At 35.5% G+C, this 13,747-nt stretch overlaps 1 protein-coding gene across 3 annotated transcripts in view; it reads left to right on the top strand.

The window, feature by feature from the left end:
- Positions 1-13,513, top strand: part of LACC1 (laccase domain containing 1) — a 186,093-nt gene extending 172,580 nt beyond the window's left edge. For 2 of the 3 annotated variants that reach the window (XR_005832791.1, XR_005832792.1), the window contains 3 exons: positions 7,736-7,876; positions 12,524-12,615; positions 13,480-13,513. The gene's annotated coding sequence lies outside the window, so the exon portion shown is untranslated. Of the gene's footprint in view, positions 1-7,735; positions 7,877-9,700; positions 9,714-12,523; positions 12,616-13,479 lie in introns of those variants that run through there. The other variant, XR_005832793.1, reaches the window with a different exon arrangement.
- Positions 13,514-13,747: the final 234 nt, after the last annotated feature.

Raw genomic sequence — 13,747 nt, 5'->3', positions numbered from 1 at the left:
GGTTGGTAGTTTGCTGGATGTAGAAAAACCCAAACAAATGGTCTAGAGGTTGTGTTTGTTCATTTTTTCCCCTCATTCACTCGTTTCCATAACTGCTCTTACTATAGATCGAGCACAGAATAGCACTTTTCCACCAGTGCTACTGTGTGAAGCTGTCTCTCATATAACTGATACAGCTGTGATTTTTTTAATAGCTGAGGAAAGGGGGACACTTAGTTCTGCCACCTTATTTTCAAAATTTCAGCAGACACAGAATAATTAATAGCACCTGCCTTTCAGTCAACATCTTTGATCAAGATACACTGAAAGACTGTACTGCTACCTGATAAATGATAATATTTTTAGAATGAAAAAGATACATTCTAAAAACAAATAGGCTATTAATGGCTCTCTTCCTCCTATATACACCCACACTGACATTGCAGAACTTGTTTTCCAGTATCTTCCCCTTTGGTTTCAACTAACATCTTGCTGGTAATATGATCTCATGGTTTTTTTCTTTCCTCCTCTCATTCTGTCTCCAGCATGATTACAATGTAGTCATCCTTTAGAAGTGTGGTTGTCAAGTAATAGGTGTCCTAACTTCACATTGTTATTTTACTTGGCAGAAATATAATGATTCTTTGATATCTAAAATTTCATTGTGAAAAAAATTTAAAATATATTAATTTACATATTTGAGAACCAATAGCTTATATCAAATCAACTCTGCCTCTGATAATCTCACTGAAAGTTGGACAAATACTAAAATGTAGCCATGTGAAGGCACTAGGGAACAATCAAGGGGAGAAGGAGTAGGGGATAAATATTCTGAAAAGGAAGAAAACACAATGAGACAATTTGACATTCTCTGTTGCTTTTCCCCTGGAGACATTTTGCCATTGAAAAGCTATGCAGGGTGAAAAGATTAGAAGACAAACTTAATGACACACAAAAGAGTTTAACAGCCTAGCAAACTTTTGTTGTTATCACAGTGCTGGGGAGGCACAAATGGGAGTTCATGTCCTAACCAAGAATTTACCATTGCAATGGTAAACATTCTACTCTTTTAGTTGAGACCCATGAAGAACTACACGTGGAAAGTAAAGGCAAATTAGAAATAGACAAGCCTTCACAAAATACTGAAAATCAACCTGATTTCTCCCAATAGCCCATTGAATCAAGGTTACATGCTCCTCTGCCTGCCAGAAGAAAAGTTAACATTTTATGGAAGAAAATAATGTCACAAGATCCTCTACAATTTTTCATAGATAATACCCTTTGCTCAATTACAAATCACTGGGCATGCCTAGAGACCAAATAACTGGAAATCACAACTTAAAAAGAAAGTAATAGAAATGGATCCACAGGCAACCCAGATATTGGAGGTATTTGAAGGAAACCTCAGATTAACTGTAATCAATAATTCTGAGAAAACTGATACAAGCTGGAGAATAGGAAACTGGAATCTTTAAATAAAGAATCCAATAGAAATTATACAGTCAAAAGATAAAAGTATCTTAGATTAATAACTCAATAGATGGGTTTAATAGAAAATTAGAGCAGAAGAAGCAATTAGTGAACTGGAAAATAGGTAAGTGAGGGAAAATTCAGCTTGAACCACAGAGAGAAAAGAAGACCAAAACTAGAGAGAGTGTATAGGGGTATATATATATGCCAAAATATAGTGAAAAAAAAAAGGCTAACACTTGTGATAGGCTAACACTCTATTCAAAAATAGAGAAGAGAAAAATAGGACAGGAGCAATATTTGAAGAGATAAGGAGAATTTCCAAAACCTGATGAAACCTATCAACCCACATTCAAAAACTCTAAGAACCCTAAAATTATTAAATACAAAGAAAGCCATCTGAGGCACAATGAAGTTAAACTGCTGTAAATAAAAGCAAAAACTAAAAAGTGGCTGGGAAAAAAAAGACATTACTTTTAAAGTAACAATTACAAATTTGATTACTTCTCAACAGAAAATGCCAGAAGTCAGAAGACAATTTGGTAGCATCTAAAAAGTGCTGAAATAAAAAACTGGCAACCTAGAACACTATTTTGAATGAGAATATTATTCAGAAATGAAGGGGAAATAAAGATGCTTTCATGCAAACAAAAACTTAGAGAATTAAGTACCAGCAAAACTACACAATAAAATATATTTTAAATAATTCTTCAGGAAGAAGAAAAATAGTTTTAAATGAAATCACAGAAGTGCACAAAGATGGGAAGAATGATAGAAAGGTGACTATGTGAGTAAATACATTGATTTGTATAAAACAATAAAATAAAGCAATAATATAAAGAAAATATCTTCTGGGGTTTAAAATGCATGCAGAATTAACACACATGACAACAACACAAAAGACAGTAGGGAGTAAATGAGTTTAAAGTATTCTAAGTTCTTTGTATTATCTGGGAAGTGCTAAAAAATCCTAATTTTATTTTAGACAGGAATAAGTTTAGTGTGCATATTATAATATCTAATTACTAGAATGATAACTAACAAACTAATGGGGGAAATAAAATAATAAAAATACTTGATTACTCCAAGAAAAGGTAAGAGATGGAAAATTAAGAAATGGTGGATTAATTTAAAAAATAATATGATGGTAAAAGCAGCTCAGTGATTACAAAGAATAAAAATAAAAAAAGACCACACAAAGTCATATTGTAGTTAAATTTTAGAACATCAATAATCAAGGAAAATCTTAAAAGCAGCAAGAGGAAAGAGACATTATGTACGGAGGGTCAGATATAAGAATTATAATAGAATTCTTTTTAGTAACTATAAAAGCATGTAGACAATGGATTGAAACATCAAATGAAAAAAAAATTTAAAAACCTGTCTAACTAGAATTCTATATCCAGTAAAAAGTCTTTGAAAAATTAAGGGAAAGGAAAGATCTTTTAAAAGGAAAAGTTGAGAGAATTCAGTGTCAGGGGATCTATGGTATAAGAAAGCAAAGTGAAAGAAATGGAATTAGTTGAAAATTGTGATCTCCATTAAAAAATGAGAAGTGTCAGACTATTTAAAGCAAAATTAGTAGCAGTGTATTGTGGGGTTTACAATATGTAGAAGAAAAATTGACCACAGCAATAACGTAGAAGATGGGAAGAGGAAGTACTCTGTTGTAAGATTTTTATACATTAGGTAGCACTCCATTATTCAAAGGTAGACAGTGATAATTTAGAAATGAATATTATAATCCCAAGAATAATTGCTAAAAAATATAAAAAGGTATAGTTAAGAAGACAATAGTGGATAAAACATGGAATCACTATGAGTGTTCATTCCAAAAGATAGCAGGAAAAGAGTAAAAGAAAACAAAGAAACAACTGAAAAATAGAAATTGAATATCTAAATGGTAGATTTAAATTCAACTGTATAAAAGATTACATTAAATTTAATTGTTTAAATGCTCCAATTGGAAGGTAGAAATTGTTAGATTAGACAAAAAAGCAAACTCAATTATATTAACGTCAGATAAGGTTTATTTCAAGAACTATTATCTGGAATAAGATAGTGTATTTTATAATGATTAACAAATTGATTAAGGGGGCATAACAATTATAAATGTGTCTGTCTCTATTATAGAGCTTCAAAATACACAAGGGAGATAGCTGAGAGAGCTCAAAGAGAAATGAACATATCCACTATTATAGTTGGAGATTTTAACACATTTACTTCACTAACTGGTGGACTAAAACTAGATAGAAAATCTTTAAAAATATAGGCGATTGAACAACACTATCAACCAACTGATGTAATTGACATTTGTAGAACTTCTACCCAATGGCAGAATACACTCTTTCCAAGTGTATGCAGAACAATCACTATGACCACATTGAGCACTATTAAACAAATCTCAATATTTATAAAATAGTCTACATCATACAAAGTATGTTCTCTGCCCACAAAGAATTAAAGATTATAGCAGAAAGATACCTGTAAGTTGCCCTTGAGAACTGAAGATTAAACAACATATTAATAATTGATGAAATCCTGAAGTTTTATATTATTGGCCAGGGAATCTTTTTTTTTTCCCCTTTTCAAATTTTTAAATTCTATTTGGTTAACATACAGTGCAATATTGGTTTTAGGAGTAGAATTCAGTGATTCTTCACTTACAACACCCAGTGCTCATCATATCAGGTACTCTCCTTAATGCCCATCATGCATCTAGCCCACCCTTAACCCACCTCCCCCAATCACCCCTCAGTTTGTTCTCTGTTTCTAAGATGGTTTGTTTCTCTCTCTTCCCCCCATATTTTTATCTGTTTTGTTTCTTAAATTCCATATATGAGTGAAATCGTATGATAATTGTCTTCCTCTGACTGACTTCTTTCACTTAACATAATACACTCTAGCTCCATCCACGTCGTTGCAAATGGCCAGATTTCATTTTTGATGGCTGAGTAATATTTCATTCTCTCTCTCTCTGTATATATATATATATATATATATATATATATATATATACCACATCTTCTTTATCCATTCATCAATTGATAGACATTTGGGCTCTCTCCATAATTTGGCTATTGTTAATAATGCTGCTATAAACATCGGGGTGCATGTACCCCTTCAAATGTGTATTTTTGAATCCTTTGGGTAAATACTTAAGTAGTGCAGTTGCTGGATCATAGGGTGGGTAGTTCTATTTTTAACTTTTTGAGGAACCTTCATACTGTTCTCCAGAGTGGCTGGACCAGTTTTTATTCCTACCAACAGTGCAAGAGGGTTCCCCCTTCTCTGCCACCTCGCCAACACCTGTTGTTTCTTGTATTGTTAATTTTAGTAATTCTGACAGGTGTAAGGTGGTATCTCATTGTGATTTTGATTTGTATCTTGGCCAGGGAATCTTTAATTTTTTCCTTACAACTAAAAGAATCAAGTTAGAAAATATTGAAGCAAACTACCTCTGAACACACATTGTAAGTTGTAGAGTTCATAATATCTGGAAAGAATTGTAGAATTTGAAGAATGTGAGGAAAATAAGAAAATGAAAGGATATTACTTAAAGTGGGTATTATCTCCCCAGAGCTAGATATAGGCCTTCCTCTGTCAGAGAAAGAGCTTCCCTGTGCAGGAGGAATGGTAGTTCTGGGCTATAAAGACTTTCTCCACCTGCAAGGCACCCATCTGATATTAACTATTAAGTAAAAATTGCTCTTGTCCTTTTCAGGGGTAAACTCTAGCTACATTGGCCTCCTTGCTGTTACTCAAATAAGCTGCACAGATTCTTGCCTAAGGCCTTGCACTGGCTGTGCCCTCTGTCTAGAACATTTCCCTTCCCTCATACATTTGCAAGGCTCATTCCCTTGCCGCCATAAGTCTTTGCTCAAATGTCAACTTCCCAGTGAAACCTCCTCTGAGCCATAACCTATTGCCTTCCCTGATTGATTTTTCTACCTAGCACCCCCCCCCCAGCTAAGCTCTTCTATTTAGCCCTTACTAAATTTTCTACCCGCACAAAAAGATTAACTCTAGAAGGGCAAGAATTGTGCCTGATTTGTTCACACTATATCCCTACTACGTAGAATAATGCCTGGCACATAGTAGGCCAAGCTGCCTTTGATCACACTATTCCTGCCATCTGGAAGTCTCCTTTTTACCATTCAGGTTTCAGGTTAAATACCACCTCCTCAGAGAGGTCTTCCCTGGCCACTCTATTTAAAGTACCCCCATTTCATCCAACTTATTTTTCTCCCAATAATACACTTTTACATTTTTTTCACATATTTATACATTTCCAAAATTATCTTACTATTTCTTTACTTCCCTATTGTCAATTTCTTGCTGCTGTAATGTAGAGGTCAGAGTACTTCTCCACCTTGTTCACGGCTGATCCCCAAACCTAAAATGGAGCACTGCCTGCTACATAGCAGGTACTCAATAAATATTTGACAAATGAATGAATGGGCTTGAGTCTTTTGTGCTTTTCATTACTTTTGCTATGATGCTTGTACTAACCAACCTCTAAATCTTACTTTATGACTTTTTGCTCTGAGTAATCTGACCTGTAATTTCTACATAAAACATAGCTTCAGACGGTAATCCAGTGTAAAACACTTCAGCCTTAACATAAACAACAACAATAACAAAATTCTAATTTGATAATTTTATCTAACTCCCATGGGGCTAATAAAGGTAAGTTTCTCTTGTTCAACCTCCTGCCGTTTCATCCACAGACATCCTACTTCTGTGTCTTTTACCCTTCTGAGCTGAATATACTCAGCAGCAAAAGTAAAATCCTTTAATCTTTCATTTTGGGGCCCATGTTTGAAATGGATTAAAGAGTCAAACAAAATTAGTTTCCAAACCTTCAATCTTCCAGGCCCACAGGCCTTCTCCTCCTCACTCAGAAGTGAGGGTGGCTTTGAGCCATCTGTTACTTTGCGTGAAACATTTCTCTCAGCTGTCATTGCTGATTGTTCCATTTGTTTTTTTATATAAGGAGAAAAAGAAAGAAAAGAAGAGAAAAGAAAAGGAAAGAGAAAAGAAAAAGAAAGAAAAAAGAAAAGGAAGGGAAAGAAAAGAGCCAAACACACAAACACACTCAAAACTCACCCTCTCCTGGCCACCCGCGTGCACAGCTTTGTTTACTGGTCCTCTAGTTTCCTTGGAAGACCCTGCCAAGAAGAAGCTCTGTTTAGCTGACAACAGCCATTTCTCATTAAACCCCCAATTTAAGCAAGAGCCAGAGTGGAAAATTGCAAAACAGGAAACTTGCAAATTGCATCAAAGCAATGCTATTAGACATGTGAGTAAAAGACCCTTTATGATGCCGTTTCTTGGGATGAGACCTAGAATTCTATAGGGGGAATTTAGGGCTTTGTGTGTAGGACTCCTTTGGGAACTGGCTCCTCTTCACAGTTACATAGGTCCTGAAGATGTATGTACCTAATGGAGGTAACTCAGGTTGTTTTGAGAGGTAGAAATGCTGAGTATGACCATGTGTCCTGATCTGTCAGCAGGGACAGTCTTCTATTATGCCTATTGTCCCAAGGTAATTACTAACAGCACCTCTTTTCTCTCTCAAAAGTATCCCTGTTTAAATAATCGATCATAATGTCATCCTAACTAAAGATCAGTGTGGTTGATGAAGCAATAAAAGACTCTTGTTCTTATCTGTGGAGGATTACAGACTTGTTTGGATGGCAAAGAGAAATCTTGCCAAGTTTCAATGGTGTGCAACCAGGCACATCTACTGATTGAACTTAGGCTGGCTGGTATCTTGGACAACCCATTTCAGACTACTTGAATCCAGACTTCCCAGATTTGGTGTCTCAAAAACTGAAGGCAACCAATCCCAAAGAAGCATTACAGTTTGCCTCATTAGCCACCCAGAAAATTAAACTTAGACTCTGTTGTTTGGTTACTTTCTCCTTTTGGATCCTTATTGAGCCCTATGCTGTCCAATGTGGTGGCCCCTAGCTGGAGATGGCTGTTGAGGGCTTGAAATGGGCTGGTTCAAGCTGGAATGGTTCTAAGTATGAAATGCACAGTAGAATTTGGGTACTTAGTACAAAAAAGGTAAAATATCTCATTAATAATTTTGATATTGATTAGATATTAAAATATTGATATTTTAGGCAAATTAGATTACATAAAATATATTATTAACATTAATTTCACCTGTTTCATTTTTACTTTTGTAATATAGCTACTAGAAAATTTAAAATTACCTGCGTGGCTTATTTTTCTATTAGACAACACTGATCTAGCTCTTTTAATTTCTACACAGGGAGAACCACTGAACTGGAACTAAGAAAAAGATTCAGCCTACTTCAGACTGCTATTTGGCAGTCTTTGTTTTCCTTGCATCAAGTATTTACTAACACTTCCCATCTTAAGTGAGATGACAAATATTAATTATCGACCACAGGTATGAACTCAATAAATGTTAACGCAGTTCTTCTTTCCTAGAGCAAATGATTTAATCTCTCTTAAACAATCATAGTTTTTGCTGCTTAAAGCACACCCTTCCTATATAATCAGTAAGGAAAAAGCTGCTTAATATGAATTCATCTTGTCAATCATTCATTCATACTCTCTTACTTCAGTGTCTATTACTAGCAACATTTTTTATTTATATCTTATATTTATATATATTTGCACCTATATTTAAATGGGTGGAATGTGAAATACACATATGTTCTCTTAGTAAAAGTTGCTGAAATTATCAAGTTGGCTAAACTGTGAGTGTGAAATATAATTCATAGTCAGTGAGTTAGGTGAAATTTACTGAACTGAAGGGCATAAATAAGATGTAAGTTTTATTTCAGGAAGAGAATGATGAATTTCAGGAGAAATGGGAAATCCTTTCAATATGTACCCAATAAAACAGGACCTACATTACCAGGTCTGATTAAGTAGGTTATTGTCAACAGGTTAAAGATTATGGATTGTATTCTAATTGAAATAGAAAACCAACTTACTTTAAGAAGGGTCCAACTTATTTAAGGAGATCACTCTGGCTAATATATAGATAATGAAAAAAACATTTAATAATGAAAGTGGGGAGGTTGGCTAGAGGGTTCTTGTGATAGTCCAGACAGGAGATGATGGCAGCTTGGAATATACACTACAATAAAAATAATTTAGGGGGAAAAAGTATGAAAAAGAAAGAAAATCCCATAATTGTAGCACCCACACAGAGTCAAAGATAACACTGAGTAATATTTCTTTCTAGTAATTTTTCTACACACAAGGTTTGGCTTCGTTGCATTTATATTTTATATGTAATTCAGAACAGAGCTTTTAAAACTTAATTTTATAGGAATTTTTCATGTTATAAAATGTTTTATAAATATAACCTTTCATATCTGCATGCTATTTTGTCAACAGCTAATGTTGGCTATGCAACTATCTCCTACTAGTGGTTATTTTAGATTGCATAAAACATTCTGCTATTTTAGGTTACATTAAGTTTTTATTAACACATTCTCACTTTTGAATGCCAAAAGTGTAATTACTAGTCTATAGGTGATGAACGTGGAATGATTAAATGTTACAAAGTAATAAAATCAAAGTTAATACATTTTACTTTTGTTACCAATGAAGATGGTAAAGTTTGTAGTTTTGTCTGAGATATAGCTGGTGTCGATTTAATGACACTAGCTATACAGATGAAAAATTAAACTTCTATGGATTCTGCATATTTAAAATCCGAATTAAGAGCCAATAGCCACTTGAACGAAGTTTCAGGACATTATTTGACTTTGCACTGGGAGCACTAGATTCAAACACTGCAAAATAAAATCTTAACACAGAGGCATCTGGGTGGCTCCATTGGTTAAACATCGACTCTTGATTTTGGCTCAGGTCATGAACTCAGGGTCATGAGTTCAAGCCCCAAGTCGGGCTTTGGGATCTGCACTCAGTAAGGACTGTGCTTGAAATTCTCTCTCCCTCTTCCTTTGCCCTGCTCCCTCTAGTGCTCTCCTCCTCCTCTCCAAAATAGATCTTTAAAATCTTAACACAAAGAGGGAGAAGGTTTCTCTTTTTACCTCTTATACTTTTTCCTTTTTTTCTTTCTTTTACTTTAAGAGGAATTGTTAGTAGACACCAAACAACTCACAAAACTCAGGTGTCTTGTTTTTCTGTTGTAGTTTCATCTTCAGCATTTGTTCATTTTCAGTGTGTTCTGACATTTTGCAGTTGACACGTGTCTGTGCCCATGACCGTAATGTTCTTCTGTCCGATGCAGAGGCTCCCTGGTTCTCTCACAGCGAGGTATTTAAAAGAGCTGTTAAATTTGAAGATGACTTACTTCCTCCTGTTAAAAAGATGAATGATTCAAAATTGCTTACCATTTCTACCATGACAAGTGGCTGATAGTAAGCAAGGTAACTGGTATTAAAAAACAGGAACACATTTATTTTAATGAGGAATGAAAAATTAACTGCTTTTGAGGGAAGAATAAGCAGTAGAGATAAAATTTGAAAAAAGATGCTTGAAAATGCTCCCTAGTTACATGATCTTGATGTCAAAAACAGTATAGACAACCTATTTTTAAAAAATTGATCTGCACTATTATAGAAACTGAAGACAATTTTCTAATCTTTTAAAAATCTTTTAGACTGGGAGTGCTGGTGGACTTTCAAACCCATGTTTTAACAAAAAGTGTAGCACCTTTCAATTTGTGGCAAAAATGGACTGATATCAGGGAAGGGCAATGCCAACAACCCATGCTGGTAACAAGGGACTCTGGAGACCCAGAGAATTATTGCCATTCATTGGGTCCTAGAATTGTCCCTCCTCCCCACTGGTCATCCTAATCATCCAGCCCATTTTTAAATGTGAGATTATAAGAAAAGTGTATAAAATTCAGGATGGCCAGCAACTATTTTATGGCAAACAGAACTTTAGTTAATAAATAAAAATCAGGGGCACCTGGGTGGCACAGCGGTTAAGCATCTGCCTTCAGCTCAGGGCGTGATCCCAGCGTTCTGGGATCAAGCCCCACATCAGGCTCCTCCGCTATGAGCTTGTTTCTTCCTCTCCCACTCCCCCTGCTTGTGTTCCCTCTCTCACTGGCTCTCTCTATCTCTGTCAAATAAATAAATAAAAAATCTTTTAAAAAAAAAAATAAATAAAAATCAAATGTCTACCTCTATTTGCATTTGAAAAACTAAATCCCCTTTAGCTGTCATTGTCTATTTGTAAATCTGTTACTGATTCTACTCTGATGTGAGAATTGGTATGAAGTCCTTTTTATGAACTATAATTCTTTCAAATTCAGTCCCCAAAGCAGCAAGAGTGCTCAACTCCAGTGATATCAATTTTCATATTCAATTAATATTGGTATTCTTCTAAATAACTTTTATTTATTTGGCTGTTTCTCCTTTTCATTTCTCCTTTCTCCTTTTTCATAAATGACACTGAATAAAAAAATTAATCTCTGCATAAGCAAAGTTGGTGTTTATCTTTCTGTCTGACCATTGTCTTTCAACATTAGCTATAAATTGCTTTAGTCTTTTCAAGGAAAAATGCTTATTTTTCTGTAGTATTTTTTGGACGCATTTAAACAAGGACTGCTGGAATATCAGTGCTTCGATCCCAGTGTGCTTCACTTGAATGAGTGGGCATCTATTTCTCCTGCTTTTATATTACAGATGAAAAAGCAGAAGTACCCTAGTGGTGAAGGGTTTACCCAAGCTTCGCAATGAATGGATAGCAGATTTCTCAAATGGAATCCAGTTGCTGTGTTATTTAGACTTTCCTGATGTATAATACCTTTCACAGGATTTGTGATATATTGTTTTATTTAATTGCTTTTAAAATTTGATTTCTCTATGGAGGATGGGCTCTTGGTTTAGAGCATAAGCATAACAAAAGTCAGTAATGAATGGCTGTTGTCTATTATAAAACAGCCTTTTTGATAACATCGATTCAAGGTGTGACAAATATTATAATAAAGATTATGCTATTTACAGTCATTTATTATAGTTAGGAAGTCCTGGCATCAAATTTGACTTATATAGATTTTATTGAGCAGGAGGGAGTTGGTTTAATTGGAAAAGTTTCTATTTTAAGGGGCACCTGGGTGACTCAGTTGGTTAAGCATCCAACTCTTGATTTTGGCTCAGGTCATGATCTCAGGGTCATGAGATCGAGCCCTGCGTTGGGCTCCATGCTGAGCGTGGAACCTGCTTAAGAGTCTCTCTCGCTGCCTCTCCCTCTGCCTTTCCCCCCACCCCCGCCACACTCACACACACTCTTGTTCTCCCTAAAAAAAAAAAAAGAAGAAGAAGAAGAAGAAAAAGAAAAAGTTTCTATTTTTAAACACAAGAGTTTCCTATTCTCTGGTTTTGAACATGCAAGGCTTATTATCTGTTGCTCCTCTAACGTTTCCTGCATATACTTGATTTTATTAAATTTAGTATAACAAGAGCAGAGATTTCAAATTAGAAAGGTACAAGGATATCACAATTATTTGCAGAGACATAATTGTAGCAGTTTTATATCAACCTATCCTTAGACATTATAATCTTCTACATTAAGTGACTTCATGTTTTTAAGGAAAGGCCCAATTCTTAAAGCTGTCTTAAAGGAATCAAAACAACACATTTGTATTAATAATAAGACCTTGACTTCATGAAAGTGTGTTAAGCTGTGTAGCTTCATTGCTCACTGAGTATATAGTGCCAAGTACCTGTATTTCCATCAGGAGATATTTGTTCAACACCAGTGTGCCTGGAAGTGTACTGGGTATTGTGCAATGGAGACGTGCATGGGAGTGTGCACATTTTATCTGACCATCAGTTTAAACTCATGAGGAAGGCTCATTGAAATGGCATCAAATAAATCAGAAACAGACTCAATCTAGTACAAAACTAGCCACAAAGTCTTCTCTGCTTCATATTTATTTTTCAAAGAGATATTTGTGTGTGTGTGTGAAATCAAAGGTCCTTCTTAATGTGAGCATCCTGCTACTCCAGCCTCCTTCCTTGAAGCATCTTACTCCAAACCTATGTCCCTATTTTACTGTTTTCTCAGTCTTGTCACACTTCAATTTTTCATTCTCTAGTCACGATGTCCCTTCGGAATGGAATTCCTATGGCTCCTCCTTCTCCAGCTCTGCCTGGCAAATGCCTATTCATCCTACAACTCAACCTTCAGGTAAGCCATGAAGGCCTTTCTGAAACATTTTTACTCTCTACGCCTCCAGGAGAATATACCACTCCCTCTGTAGTCATCTGCTAGGCCTGCCATGACAAAAAGTACCACAGCCTTGGGGCCTTAAACAACTGTAACTGATTGTCTTACAAGTCTGGAGGCAGAAGTCCGGAATCAAGGTGTAGGCAGGATTGGCTCCTTCTGAGGTCTGTGAGGGATAGATCTGTTCCAGACCTCTCTCCTTGGTTCTTTTCCCCCTGTCTCACCACGCTGCCTTCCCTCTACACGTATCTGTGTCCAAATTTTCCCTTCTTACAAGGTCACCAGTCATATTGGATTAGGGCCTATCCTAATGACTTCATTTTAATTTGATTACCTCTGTAAAGACTCTAACTTCAAATAAGATCACATTCTAAGATACTTGGCGTTAAGACTTCAACATATAAATTTTGGAGGACACAATTCAACTTAAAATATCCTCTTTTATTCCTTTTCTCCTATTTGTGTTGTAATAATTCCTTGCATGAATGTATTTTTTTTCTACCTGACATCTCCCACAAAGTCATAAACCTTTACAGAGTGGAAACCACATTTGATTATTCTGTGTACCCCTGACCTAATATAATTCCCAGCATGAGAGCCTGCTTACTAAAATGAACTGGTTGGTTTGCTGATGGGATGATAAATAAACAAAGACTCAAAATAATAGTAGTAAATAGTCTCCCCAGTGAACTTATAAAAAGAACTGTAGAAATGAATGTCTGGAATTCCACATTTATCTTTCTTATAGGTCCATCTTTCTTTTCTTTTTTTTTTTTAAAGCTTTTTTTTTTTTTAGATTTTTTTTTTAATTTATTTATTCGACAGAGACAGCCAGCGAGAGAGGGAACACAAGCAGGAGGAGTGGGAGAGGAAGAAGCAGGCTCATAGTGGAGGAGCCTGATGTGGGGCTCGATCCCAGAACGCCGGGATTACGCCCTGAGCTGAAGGTAGGTGCTTTATAGGTCCATCTTTCTCACCAGTCTATGAATTCTTTGAGGACAGAAATCATGTTTTATTCTTGATTGTAATCGAAATCACTAATTAGTGGCTCATCTTATATCCAACCTACTTCTCCATTTAACAAGTAGAAACT

This window comes from Ursus maritimus, unplaced genomic scaffold (genome assembly GCF_017311325.1).
Source record: "Ursus maritimus isolate PB19 unplaced genomic scaffold, ASM1731132v1 scaffold_10, whole genome shotgun sequence".
In the NCBI taxonomy this organism is placed as follows: domain Eukaryota; kingdom Metazoa; phylum Chordata; class Mammalia; order Carnivora; family Ursidae; genus Ursus; species Ursus maritimus.
The sequence above is the reverse complement of the archived record's forward strand: the minus strand, read 5'-3'. Positions and strand labels throughout refer to the sequence as shown.